General features: G+C 46.2%; 1 pseudogene across 1 annotated transcript; it reads left to right on the forward strand.

Annotated features, from left to right (window-relative positions):
* The first annotated feature begins 8936 nt into the window (after positions 1-8936).
* LOC148874529 (phloretin 4'-O-glucosyltransferase pseudogene) lies at positions 8937-10159 on the forward strand (annotated as a pseudogene). The gene has a single exon (XR_016105384.1). The product of XR_016105384.1 is annotated as a phloretin 4'-O-glucosyltransferase pseudogene (transcript).
* Positions 10160-11145: the final 986 nt, after the last annotated feature.

Here is an 11145-nt window from a genome sequence, read left to right on the forward strand (position 1 = left end):
GTTGTGTAGTATGATTCTGTGTGAGACCCTTAAACTGGACATTTAATGAGACTCGTGTTAGTTTAGAACGTTCACAACCGTTGGATAAGTCTGGGGAGATTTATCTTGCCAAGGCTAACACTGGTGTGCTGCCAAGTGTTGGGGTGGCCTATCTCAGCTGCCAGGGTGAGACCCAAAGCACAAGCAGTGTAGGATTAATTTAATCTTTGAACCGGACCAGATTTCTAGTATTGCCCTAGACCTTGGTGATTGATGGGCAAAACTGGAAATTTACACTTGACCCCTAGACTCATTTATGATACTGCACTAGGTGTCCGATTGGGTTGTCTTTGATATTCCAATTAGTGAGATCCTTAGCGGGGGTCAAAACCTAGATATGCTAGGACAATTTTAGAATTCATCTGAGTGGGTGGTCATAGTGATAGGATCAGCCCCTTTGTCAGACAAAGGTATTGATCGGGGATGCACTCTCTCTGATGGAAACCAAACTACTGGCATTTGATTTCAATCGTTGGAATTTTTTTTTGCAAAATTTATATATAAGATATATAGATATATATGGGTTCAAAATGTTTGCAAATGGTTTTAAATCCCGGGATCCATGTGAGCATGGAGTGCAACACTGTTCCTTGCAGCCGAGAGAGAGGTCCTCTCTTGTTGGGTAGTGTTTGATCATTATGGGCTGAGAGGTTAAGTGTAAGGCCATTTAGGGTTACACCTGATGGGCTAATCTTGCATCTGCCCATAGTCCCTAAGTTTTTATAAGATGGCTTGGCCTAGGGACCATTTAGTGTAAGTGTTGGGCCCATTGAGTCCATGTGATGGGCTCAAGGGGTTCACTGGGCCCTTGATGAACCTACAATTTATCTATATTTTATGAGGTTTTTGCATGAAATTTTATGCTGGTTTAATTAGATTTTGCCCTATTTTAGCTTGATTGCAAGAAAGATTTCAGGGGGAGCCAAATCAACAAAAAGAAGGCAAAAGCAAGAAAAGAAAGCCCAAAATTTATCAAGTTCAGCTCGGCCCAGCCATGAGAGCAAGGGAGTTTTCATTCGGCCCAAGAAGTGCAAGCTAACTCTTTGGAAAACCCAAAGGAAGAAGCCTAGTAAGAAGGAAATTTCGGCCCAGCCCATTTTTAGCCCAAATAACAGCCTAGAGTGTAGCCCACATGAGCTCAAAAGCAAGCTAAGTTGTAGCCCAAATAGCAGCCCAAAGGGAGCTAGGGGCGGCAACTCCTAGATGTTTCTTGAAGAGAAGGAGGGAGCACTCTAGAAGGTTCATGAGGGGTGTAATACACCCAATTCTAGAGTCTTCAAGAAGGGGCAAGAGCCCCCTTGAAAAACTATATAAGGAGGCCTCTAGGAGGGGGGAGAGGTGTTCAATTGCTTGAGAGGAAGACTCTCCCACTCTTAGAGGTTCGGCCACCTTGAGAGAAGAGAAGAGAAGAAGGCTAGGCACAAGGAAGAAGAAGAAGAAGGGCTGAAGGAAGTTCAAGACAAGCAAGCTAAAAGAGAAGGTGAGTTCGAATTGAGGGTTTGTGATTCAAAGATCTTTTATAATAAATCATTTGTAGTTTCATTCTCTTTTGATTTGAATTCAGTTTCTTTGTTATATTTTCTTTCTTCTTTCTCCTTGTTTCCATTCTTCCTTGATGTATTTCAGCTTGTAAAATTTCAGTTCAGCAATCTAATTCTTTTTGATTCATTCAAATGGTCATGAATTGTACTTGAAGTTTCTTGAATAAGGGTGTTATTGTAGAGTAATTCGGCCAACTAACCTTCAAAACTCAGATCTGAATTCTCAGATCTGAGATTGCAAGATCTGAATTGCTTGAAAGAGAATTCAGATCTGAAATATTCAGATTGGCCGAATTAATCTACAGCTTGGAATTCCTAGAGTGCTTGAGAGAGACTCTAGGAATTCAGATCTACTATTCAAGAACTGAATTGAGTGCAAGGTTAGAGATAACTTGCACAATTCAGTTGGTGATCAATTCAGATTTGAATTGATGCCTTAGAAGTGTTTGAAGAAATGCATGCATGGGGATTAGATTCTTGCTAGAGATAGAAGAACCGTCACTCATGCATAGGATGAACATGCACTTGAGAGAGGCTGTTCATGACCTTGGGGTTTCACCAAACCAAGGCTCAATCATGATTTATTCAAATGATCCAAATTGATAGATTGCTGAATTCTGAGATTGACATTTACTGCTTACTCTTCTAACCTGATTTGAAGGCAATTGGGCCAATGATTTAGATAGATTTTAATTTAGGAATTTTTTTTAGCTTTCATTAAAGTTTTGATTTATTTGTTGATCAGATAAGAAGTGCTCAATTTAGTATTGGTAATTGTTTCCTAAATCCTCGTGGGAACGATACTTCACTCACTACTTTATTACTTGAACGGCTAGTGCACTTGCTAGTGTCACAATGAGCCACACATCAGCCCTCTAGTGAATTCGTCTAGGCCTTGTTACAAAGGCTGGGCTGAACACATGTGGCTGATGTGTAGATCAATGTTTGGGTACCACGCCATACAAAGAAGCCCAACTGGGCAGCAGTTTGGAAGCCTATTGAGCACTTAATACTTATTGGGCCTAAAGCCCATTTCGAATTGGCTGATTTAATTTCCCCCTTAAAGGGGAGAATTTCAGATTCAAATAAAGATTTGAATATGGTAATCTCCTAATGAGATCAGGAGTGGGCTGACCTTATCTGCAGATAGGATTAAGATAATTCCCTATTGAAATACAAATTTGGATTGGGATAATTCCTAATAGGATTAGGAGGTTTCTTAATCATTAAGAAAGAGGAGAAATTCTAGTCTTGAATTACTAGAATTTGAACCAAGGGTTTTAGCAGTTTGAGATAGAATCTTAGAAACCCTAGAGAGAAGAATAGCAAATACGCCAACTTCAGCTCTAGAGTTCTTCTCCAGCCACCGCCACCATTCATTGCCTAGTTCAATCTCTCTAAGAGGGAAAGATCAAGAAGGTGTTCTTGATATCAGTCTTTATTGAAAGGCTGATTGTGTACAGTGCTCTTCGCTAATTCTTGTGAAGAATTTGGTTCGTAGGACGAACACTGCTAGTTCTGCTTCAGCATCACTGCGTCATCTCTAGTGGGAGCAAATCTTGGGAGCATTCTTTGGGCGTGAACACCGACGTTGGGAGATACCGATTCTTCATATCAGGTATAACCCTTCCATTTCTCTTTGGTTCAGATCTGGTTCAGTTTTCGTTCTATTAGGTCCTTGAATATTGTACTCTAAAATTAGGGAATATGGTTCCCATTTGGAAGGGAGGAGAGAAGTTTTTGAAATTTGCCCACCCTATTCCGCTGCATTCTTGGCATCCATATGATGGATCTCTCCCTCCTTTCATCCTGAATGCCCTCATAGGAGGTGGAGATGCCCCGGGGCAATGGGGAAGGCTAACGATGGGAAATGATGCTTTTGCAGAAACACCGTTTCTCATCACCAACCCTAGTCGTTGGGCAGATGGGCAACCGAAAGGTGTCCGAATGCTTGGTGGGTGAGTGGCAGTAGGAAGGAGTGGGTTTGGTGGCCATTGAACCCCTTGCACCTGCTGGAGCGGCCTCTAGATGATTATACCATTTTGGAGAAGCGGTTCCAAGGGGTGGGGATAGACAGGCAGTGGGACCACCTCCACGGGGTGGGGAGAGGTCTCCTTGACGTCCCCACAGGAGGCAGAGATGCCCCAGGCCAACGATGGGAAACAATGCTTTTGTAGAACCAACGTTTTCCACTGTTGACATAGGGTCGTCAGGTCAATGGGCGACCAAAAGTTGTCTGGATACTCGGTGGGTGAGTGGTAGTAAAAGGGAATGGGTTTGGTGGCCATCGAACCCCTCTGCACCCACTGGAGCGGCCTCCGGGTGATTTTCCCATTTCTGAGAAGCGGTTCCAAAGGGGGGCACAAGGGTCGATGGGTAGTGGAACCACCTCCACGGGGTGGAGAGAGGGCTCCTGAACATCCCTAGAGGATGAGGAGATGCCCCGTGCCAATGGGGAAATAGTGCTTTTTCAGAACCACCATTTCCCACCGTCTACCTGGGCCATTGGGCCAATGGGCGATCAGAAGGTGTTGGGATGCTTGGTTGGTGAGTGGCAGGATGGAATGGGTTTGGTGGCCATCGAACCCCTCTACACTCGTCGGAGCGGCCTCCATTAATTCTATCATTTTGGAGAAGTGGTCCAGAGGGGGGCATGGGGGTAAATGGACGGTGGGACCACCTCCACAAGGTGGGGAGAGGTCTCCTTGATGTCCCCAGAGGAGGCGGAGATGCCCCGGGCCAATGGGGAGGGCTGATGGTGGGAAATAATGCATTTGCAGAACCACCATTCCCACCGTCATCCCGGGCCATCGGGCTGATGGGCGATCAGAAGGTGTCCAGATTCTCTGTGGGTGAGTGACAGTAGGAGAGAGTGTATTTAGTGGCCATCGACCCCTCCGCACTTGCCGTAGCAGCCTCAGGGTGATTCTACCATTTTCGAGAAGTGGTCCCAAAGGGCGGTGTGGGGGTAGACGGGCAGCGAAACCACCTCCACGTGGTAGGGAGAGGGCTCCTAGATGTCCCTATTGGATGCAAAGATGCCCCGGGCTAACGAGGAAGACCAACGGTGGAAATGGTCCTTTTTCAGAACCACCATTTCCCACCTTTCGATGGGTAATCGGAAGGTGTCTAGATGCTCAACGAGTCAGTGGAGGTAGGAGGGAGTGGGTTTGGTGGCCATCGAGCCCATCCACACCCGTTGGAGCGGCCTTTAGGTGATTATGCCATTTCTAAGAAGCAGTCTCGGAGGGGGTGTGCGAGGGTAAATGGGTAGTGGAACCACATCCACCTGGTGGGGAGAGGTGGGAAATGATGTTTTTCCAAAACCGCCATTTCCCATCGTCGGCTCGGGCCGTCGGGCCGATGGGCGATCGTAAGGTGTTGAGATGCTCGGTGGGTGAGTGGTAGTAGGATGGAATGGGTTTGGTGGCCATCGAACTACTTTGCACCCTCCGAAGTGGCCTCTAGGTGATTCTACCTTTTTGACAAAGCGGTCTCAGAGGGGCGGCGCAGGGTAGACGAGTGGTGGGACCACCTCCACGAGGTGGGGAGAGATCTCCTTGACGTCCCCAGAGGAGGTAGAAATGCCTTGGGCCAACGGGGAAGGCTGGCGGTGGGAAATAATGCTTTTGTAGAACCACCGTTTCCCACTGTTGGCTCGGAACATTGAGTCGATGGGCGATCAAAAGGTATTCGGATGCTCAATGGGTGAGTGGCAGTAGAAGGAAGTGGGTTTGGTGGCCATCGAACCCCTCTGCACTGCCGGAACAGTCTTTGGGTGATTTTTCCATTTCTGAGAAGTGGTTTTGGAAGGGGGCATAGGGGTAGATGAGTGGTGGAACCACCTCCATGTGGTGGGGAGAGGTCTCCTAGACATCCCCAAAAGAGACATAGATGCCTTGGGCCAACGGGGAAGGCTGGCGGTGGGAAATAATGCTTTTGTAGAACCACCGTTTCCCACTGTTGGCTCGGAACATTGAGTTGATGGGCGATCAAAAGGTATTCGGATGCTCAATGGGTGAGTGGCAGTAGAAGGAAGTGGGTTTGGTGGCCATCGAACCCCTCTGCACTGCTGGAACAGTCTTTGGGTGATTTTTCCATTTCTGAGAAGTGGTTTTGGAAGGGGGCATAGGGGTAGATGAGTGGTGGAACCACCTCCATGTGGTGGGGAGAGGTCTCCTAGACATCCCCAAAAGAGACATAGATGCCTCGGGCCAACGGGGAAGGCCGTTAGTGGGAAACGGTTCCGGCAGTAGGAGGGAGTGGGTTTGGTGGCCATCGAACCCCTCTGCACCCACCAGAGTGGCCTTTGGGTGATTCTGCCATTTCCGAGAAGCGGTCTTGAAGGGGGCGTAGGGGTAGACGGGTGGTGGAACCACCTCCACGAGGTGGGGAGAGGGCTCTTGGACGTCCCTAAAGGGGGAGGAGATGCCCTGGGTCAACAGGGAAGGCCTAAGGTGGGAAATAGTGCTTTTTCAGAACCATTATTTCCCATTGTCGGCCTGGGCCATTAGGCCGATGGGTGATCGGGAAGGTGTTGGGATGCTTAGTGGGTGAGTGGTAGTGGAATGGAATGGGTTTGGTGGTTGTCGAACCCCTCCGCACTCGCCGAAGCAGCCTCCACGGGAGGTGCAGGGGTAGATGGGTAGTGGGACCACCTCCACGGGGTTTGGAGATGTCTGCTTGACGTCCCAGAGGAGGTAGAGATGCCCCGGGCCAATGGGGAAGGCCGACGGTGGGAAACAATGCTTTTGTAGAACCACCGTTTCCCACCGTCAAGCTGATGGGCGATCAGAAGTTGTTCAGATGCTCGGTGGGTGAGTGGCAGTAGGAGGGAGTGGGTTTGGTGGCCATCGAACCCCTCTGCACCCGTTGGAGTGGCCTCCGGGTGATTTTTCCTTTTCCTTGAAGAGGTCCCGGAGGGGGGCATGGGGGTAGACAGATGGTGGAACCACCACCACGTGGTCGGGAGAGGGCTCCTGGACGTCCCTAGAGGAGGCATAAATGTCCCGAACCAACAGGGAAGGCCGACGGTGGGAAACTGTGCTTTTTCAAAACCACCATTTCCTACCGTTGGCTGGGCCATTGGGTAGATGGGCGGTTAGAAGGTGTCTGATGCTCGGTGGGTTTGGTGGCCATCGAACCCCTTCGCACCCGCTGGAGTGGCTTTGGGGTGATTCTGCCATTTCCAAGAAGCGGTCCCAAAGGGGGGCGCAGGGGTTGACAGGCGGTGGAACCACCTCCACGAGGTCTGGAGAGGTTTCTTAGATGTCCCTAGAGGAGGTAGAGATGCCCCAAGCCAACAGAGAAGGCCGATGGTGGAAAGCATGGCTTTTTCATAACCATCGTTTTCCCCAGTCGGCCCTTGCCGATGGGCAATCGGAAGGTGTCGAGATGCCCGGTGTGTGAGTGGTAGTAGGAGGGTTTGGTGGCCATCAATCCCCTCTGCACCCGTTGCAGTGGCCTACGGGTGATTTTGCCATTTTGGAGAAGTAGTCCCAGAGGGGGGTTGCAGGGGTAGATAGGCGGTGGGACCATCTCCATGGGGTGGGGAGAGGTCTCTTTGACGTTCCCAAAGGAGGCAGAGATGCCCCGCGTCAACGGGGAAGGTCGGTGATGGGAAATGATGCTTTTGCAAAACCACTATTTCCCATGGGCGATCGGATGGGGTCCGAATGCTTAGTGGGTGAGTGGTAGTTGGATGGAGTGGGTTTGGTGGCCATCGTGCCCCTCTGTAGCCACCAGAGTGGCCTCCGAGTGATTCTGCCATTTTGGAGAAGCAGTCCTGGAGGGGGGGCGCAGGGGTAGATGAGTGGTGGAGAAGCCTTTGAGATGAGGGCCTGGAGGCAATCGGTGTCCTTAGCCTCTCGAAGATGAAGGAATATGGTTTTAAATAAGGAGCATTTTCGTACAAAATTATGTGACGTATACACAAGGTGTAGTTGAAAATAAATATTGATTTATTAACTGGATTTGACATGGATTTCAGTTTTCGTACGAGGTTAATTGTCAATTTTGATTTCTGCGTCGGAGAGATCGATAAAAACACCTATATTATAATATTTATTAATTATATAAATACATTTGTAGAATTATATTGAAACTTATAAAAATATATTTTATATATTCTATTTTATATGAATTTATATATATAATAAATTCAGTATATTATATTTATATTAATTTATTATATATAAAAATAAAAAATTATTTAAAATTTTTTGACATTAAAAAAATTAAATAGAGAAATTAAATCCAAATCCGATCCGAATCCATTAGAATTAGAATTTGAATCCAAATTCTTAAATTTTGATAGGATTTTAGATCGGAGTCTAATGCACAATTTTACTAATCAAATCGAATTCAGATTTTGATGAACCCGATCAGATTCCAATCCAATTACATCCCTAATTTTGAATCGATATCTATCAAATATGTATGTAAGAACTTGAACTCCGCTGCCCATGAACTAGCATATTAAACATGTAAATATATATCAGTAGATGACAAATGGTGGCAGCCAAAATGTATTAGATGCTTTGAGCTATAATTTCTAATTCCTCTCTTGTTGGTGAATTCAAGAATGGATGGAAAACATGTTTTATAGATTTTGTTTGTCTTATTCAGATCTTTTTTTTTTTTTTTTTTTTTTATGAATTTAGAGGAACATGAACTTGAAGTTATATGAATTTAGTATTAGTGTGTCATGCTATTTGTAGGAATATGAACCTATATGATTTGGTCTGATGTGTTTTATTTTCAAGTTTTCCTTGTCTCATATGTTTTATTTCAGGTTTGCTTTGATTGTATAAAAACAACCAAACAACAGGGAATATATTAAATAACCTTAAAGAAGGTTATTGATTCACTTGATTGTAAGAAAAACATGGAATTAAAATGGATTGTTTGTAGGATTAAATCGGGCTTTGGGCTTTGGGCTCAAGCTCAGGCATTTTATTAAATTGGGCTTCAGGCTCAGGCTCAGGCTTTAGGTTTTATATCAAGGCCGGGCTCGGGCCCCAGTTGTAGGCCCATTGGTTGGGTTAGACTCGGACTCGGGCCTAACAAATTTCTATTCATGAAGAGTAAAAGCCCAGCCCAGCCTGGCCCATTGAACAGGTCTACTTCGGAATAGAGGGGGTTTGCAGTGGTATTTTAGTTTTAGTTCTGGATTTCAGCGGTTGGATATTTTACATTCAGGTGTTAGGAGGCTTTTCTTTTTGTGAAGGGGTTCAAAGTCATTTCCCCGAGGATTAAAGAATGCTCCGTCACCACATACGTCACCACAACTGTTGTAGTCTTCTTAAATAGCCACTCACTACTCACCTCCCAGTGCCCACTTCTCACTACTGCCACTCTACCAGGTACCAGCAGCCAAGCACGAGTGCTCGACAACACACAGGAGACTTATGGGTGAAAGGCCAAACCACTTTCTTCCCGTCACTCTGCCAATGCAGGGCCATATTAATCCAACTCTCCAATTCGCCAAACGCCTCTTGCGCACCGGTGCACTAGTTACCTTCGCTATCAGCTTCTCTGCTTACCGTCGCCTGATGAAAAGTTCCCAACCCATCCATGGCTTGACCTTCGCCCCCTTCTCAGACGGCTTCGACGACGGTTATAGAGTCTTCTTCGACGAACCATCGGAGTTCAAACTCCGGGCCTCACAGGCTCTCGCCGACCTGATTCTGGCCGCTTCTAAAGAACACCGCCCAGTTACTTGCTTGATATACACTCTCCTACTGAGTTGGGCAGCTGATGTGGCTAACAACCTGGGCGTCGCCTCTGCTCTTCTCTGGATTCAGTCTGCCGCTGTCTTCGATATCTACTATCACTACTTTAATGGCTTCCGCGAGCTCATAGCGAATAGTGAGGATGATCCCTCGTCTTCAATAGAATTACCTGGACTGCCCCGCCTCACCAGCCAAGACGTTCCATCTTTTTTACTTCCATCAAATTTTCTACCTCTCTCTGTTCCAGGGTTTCAAGAACAATTTCAAAGCTTTGAGAGGGAAACCAAGATACAAGTGCTCATCAACACGTTCGATGCTTTGGAGCCTGAAGCACTGGGAGCCATCGACAAGATTAATATGATCGGCATCGGACCATTAATCCCGTCGGCCTTTTTGGATGATGAAGACCCTTCTGACAAATCCTTCGGTGGAGATCTGTTCCATGGTTCGGGGGACTACGTCGAGTGGCTAAACTCGAAGCCGGATTCCTCAGTGGTTTATGTATCGTTCGGGAGCCTTGCTGTGCTGCAGAAGAGACAAATGGAGGAGATTGCAAATGGGTTGTTAGAAAGTGGCCGTCCGTTCTTGTGAGTGATACGGCTAAATAGAAATGAAACAGGAGAAGAAACGATTCTTCCAAGGGGACCAAAACTGTTTGGATAGAATCTAGGGTTCGAAGGGGACTATTTTCAGTCCAATTTTTCTCACACTTGCTGTTCCAAATCTGATGTTCAATTGCAGGGATTAATTCGGCCCACCTGTAAATCCTAGTTTTAATGGGTTAAAACTGTAAAATCCCACTCTTGTGAGAAAAGCTATATGGGCCAAACTGCCAACTTCGATTCAGCCCATATACCTAGACAACGTTAATTGTTAATGTTATAGATTTTAATTGGACTTTATAGTAGTTAATTGATTGGATCGATTCTTCCATATCATGCGATGTGTGGATGTTTGATGTGTTGTGACCTTGGGCCATAAGCACTTGGCCCATGATGACTCATTAGTGGCTCTTACGCACACCATGGCTGAATGCACATCATTGCCATGGTGTCCCATAAGGTCATTGGATGACCCCTCCCTACTTGGTGGGCCCCTCAACCTTGAAAAGGGACACGTATGAAAACCCTAGCCGATTAAGGCCCACCAGAAATCTGACTTTATAAAAGTCATTGGGAGCCACTGTGGTTTGACCTAAATTAGAACTAGGGCGTAATGTTGTTCCCTCCAGCAAATATGAGTGCATCTGATAGGGAGATCCATATGATGGACTCTCTAAAGGCCTTCTGTCATTAGCACAATTATGGGTCCTTCAGTAATGAGGAAACACACCATAAAATTGGGCTATCCATTTGCTGTTGGATCGGTTAGAGTGTTTCATAAGATGATAGGGGCATCATAGACCGATGTGGCCAAAAAATGGGAACTCTCTCACGGTACCTTGGCGTAACCTGAATATGATGGGTGAGCACACACTAAACAAAATTGTTTACTTGAAAATGGATATGAACCTTGTCTGATAGAGGCCAAAGGGAAAACTCATACAATGAGTGGATATGATCTGTCACAGAAAGGTGGTGGGGTTTTGTAGCGGAAATAGTTGGCTTCATGCACCCTTTGTGATTTCCCACATTTTCAGAGACATTTCGCCGTCTCCGTCACTGAGATAGGAGGAAAATCTCAGAGATGAACAAATGGGAATGGAACATAGATTAAAAGCCATATCTATGTAGGTAACATGAATCAAACTAAGGTTGTGGACTAACATCTTTGCTGTTTTATCAGAAAATGGCAAATGGTCAATTCGCAAAACTTCTAGACGATAACAAGCT

The sequence above is a fragment of the Nelumbo lutea genome, chromosome 1 (genome assembly GCF_056320005.1).
Source record: "Nelumbo lutea isolate HS-2025 chromosome 1, American lotus-T2T, whole genome shotgun sequence".
NCBI classification, from domain to species: Eukaryota; Viridiplantae; Streptophyta; class Magnoliopsida; order Proteales; family Nelumbonaceae; genus Nelumbo; species Nelumbo lutea.